At 37.1% G+C, this 3332-nt stretch overlaps 1 long non-coding RNA gene across 1 annotated transcript; it reads right to left on the bottom strand.

The window, feature by feature from the left end:
• Nucleotides 1–342: 342 nt before the first annotated feature.
• Nucleotides 343–2848, bottom strand: LOC310896559. Its single transcript, XR_014581605.1, has 3 exons — nt 2559–2848; nt 2195–2449; nt 343–1384 (listed from the first exon to the last, which is right to left on the bottom strand). It is a non-coding gene; the product is annotated as an uncharacterized lncRNA (long non-coding RNA).
• Between the last annotated feature and the right edge of the window lie 484 nt (nt 2849–3332).

Raw genomic sequence — 3332 nt, 5'->3', positions numbered from 1 at the left:
TTCTAAGATTTAAAACAAGAACAAAGTCATGTGACTTTGGGACAGGAAGCAATGTTTTGGTGGCTTTGGGGCACTGAGTCATCACAGACTTTGTGTATCAGATTGGTTTTTAATAGCTACTTTCTTTGGGATGTGTTATTGCTGCCATTAGCAGTGACAAATAGATGGATACAGTTTATGCTTTCATCCCTTTCAGGTGTCCTGTAAGACTCTGAAATCTCCCATTTTCACTCTCTCTTTTCTCAGGAGGTTCTGAGTTATGATGGCTTTCTCTTCAAAAACATTGTTAATTCCTGAGCTCAAGGCTGCTCCTGGCTTTGGCCAGAGGGAGTCACTGTCATATTTAAAATTCATCACCTTCTCCTAGCAGCTGGCAATTAGCTTATTTGTTTGTTTGTTTATTTATTTATTTCTTAGTCCGTATGTAAGCCTTCCTATTAGGCTTTTATGAGAAATAAACTGTGGTTATAATTAACAAATTGTCCCTTGTTTCTGTTAGATCGATTTGCTGTTTTGCTGAACGAGAGTGACAACAATGGATTTTCAGTCTGACCCAGAGATGAAACAGCGAGCAAGCTGACAAAGCCCATAGCTGGTAAGGTATAAGATTGGTGGGTTATGGAATTATTTTAGCCTTTGTGGGAAAGATATGAATTCTAGTGAATAAAAGTAAAACCTGAAGGCTGACTGTTATATAGGTTGCTGTATTTACGGGTAATTTAGCTACTCAGCAATCTACCAGGGATTAGTGTATGATCAGTAATTCTATACCTCATTGTTAGCAGTCCTCATGACTAGTAATGCTAATGATCCATGGTTGTAAAGCATTTCCTTTGGAAGTACTAAACGGAGAAAGCCTTGAAAAGTAATGTAACTTGTGAAATTGAAGCACGATATACATTTAAGGTCCTTATTCACAGTCTTGCTCACCATTTAATTACGGTCCCTAAGTTCACATTGTCTAATGAATCTGAAGTGCTAGCTTTTTATTGTTACTGTGAGTTTTTCCAATAAAGTTTTGTGGGGTTAACTTCCTGCGTTTGGTTATTTGTTCTTTGCTTACTGTATTAGTGTGAACAACACTTTGTATGACAGCTTTTTTTAAGTGCCATCCAAACCCCAGTGGAGTCAAGGAGGATTTTGACCTTTACTTCAAAGGAAATGAATCAGGCTTGTTTATACATGAAAAAAGCAACTGCATATATGCCAGTACAGTTGTAAACTTTATAGCTAAATTCAGAGCCAGTCTAGTACCAGAAACAGTCATGAAAGATCTGGGCAAATATCAGGTTTCCTTCTTTTTTTCTCCTTTCTCCTTTCTCCTTTCTCCTTTCTCCTTTCTTCTTTTTTTTTTCTTTTTCTTTTCATTTTCCTTTTCTTTTTCCTTGCAAGAAGAAACAAGAAAAACCAACATTTTATTCGGAGGCACAAATAGGTTTCTCTTGAGACTATTCTATTGCACATTGCAGGACTCTTTAGCAGTCACTTTATCCAGATCTCAGCAAGATTTAGAACTATTAATTCTGAGTATACATTTCTTCACTTGCTTTTTGGAAACTTTGGTTATGATTTTATAGATATCTTAAGTATAAAATCTATGGAAAGGTATAGCAATTTTTAGGAAACAGACAAAGGTCTTATGCATAGCAAAATTCTTTTTTACACAAGTAGTTTGATAGAAAAGGGAGGATTATAATTAAACTAAGCATTGTCATCGTCAGAAGCACATAGGGCTGAGAGACATAGATTTCATTCATTATTTGAAACGCAAGCAATATGCAAAGAATTAAATCATTTAAAAAGCCTATTAAGATAAAACTGACTCATTAACACCCATACTAGCCTAGAGAAACAGCAGGAAGTGAGCAATGAGCCTTTCAAGTTGGAAATTTATGCTAGCAAATACCAATAAACAATGTGAATAGTCTTGCTGATAGCATCAGGCATGCTATTTAGACTGACTTTGCATAGCTAGGTGTACGGTTATCCCACCATCTAGAGGCAAGAATCACTTATATATCTTTCTCCTGCAAGCACCCTAATTAAATGAACACACAGCAGTGATCAACTTATTTGCACCTAAAGGATAAATAAATGTTTTTAGAACTCTGAGAAAGGAACAAGAACCACAGTTCCTTGATTTTCAATTTTTTTCTTTGCTTTCTTCTGCTTTTTTCTTCCTACCTTGACTTACCAGTTTTCCAACACTGCATGTCTCACGCTGCTCCTCAATAAAAAGCAAAGGACTTGCACACACACAGTAAATCACCATAGGCTCGTGGGCTATCACCTTTCAGTTGGCTTCTGTTTTTTTTTTTGTAGAGGCTTTTGCTTTTCCCAGTTTTGACCTGAGAAAAAAGCTGCCCAGGATGTGTATTTTCACCTCAGACTGGGTCATCATCTGCTTTTTTGAAAATAAGGCGCTTCACATCTGGATCATCCTGTGGGCCTTTGGGGGAAAAAAAAATATAATAATAATAATAAAAAAAAGTACCCGATGGCTGTATCCACAGTCATGTGAAACATCCTGGGAAATTAATTTCTTGGCAAAATGGCACCTTTTACATCAGAGCAATGTAACAGGCATCTCAGATCTTCTGTAGTGAATGTCACTAGTATCCCCCAAAGGAAGCTCTGGGCATGCACAGCACTTAAAGCACCCTGCAGAGCTCATCACCCGCTGTTTGGATCTGTCACTCTGCAGCCTCTGGATGTTCCAGCAGCTTTTGCAATGATGGCATCTGGTAGAAAAGACAACCTGAAGGAAAACTCCTAAGGATCCTTTATAGAAAACAACCAGTATGCAAAGCTGCATGTGAGGGCAGTATGTAAATCAGACAGATATGCTGTCTTTAATAGTCTGTATGTGTTTTACCCTGCCAAAGCTGAAGAATTTAAATAAGGGGGCAAGTTAGCAGTCACTCCTTATTACTAACAGTAGGTTTATGTGAAGAACTGGAATTTGGAGAACATGAAGTGAAGAAGAGTTGTAGCCAATTTGATTAAACATATAGCTAACTTGACCGAAGGTGGCCCAATCACATCCCTTATCATCTGTGACATATAAAGTCCCATTTGTCATGCACCTGTGAAAATTAAACTGAAGTTGCAAAGAATTTTGCCTAAGTAATGGCAACAGGACTGCACACTGCAGAATTCTGTTCTGGGTGATCTTCATCACATTTATATCAATATGTTTAAAATAACATATTTATGTTTGTACTATACTATGATTGTACTAGTAATTAATTGTTGCTGTTAAGTTCTACCCTTATGTTAATTCTTCAGCTTTGGGAGGATACAGGAATTACTTATCGATCAGGAGAGCAATC

Source organism: Anser anser (assembly GCF_964211835.1).
Source record: "Anser anser genome assembly, chromosome: 3".
NCBI classification, from domain to species: Eukaryota; Metazoa; Chordata; class Aves; order Anseriformes; family Anatidae; genus Anser; species Anser anser.
The sequence above is the reverse complement of the archived record's forward strand: the minus strand, read 5'-3'. Positions and strand labels throughout refer to the sequence as shown.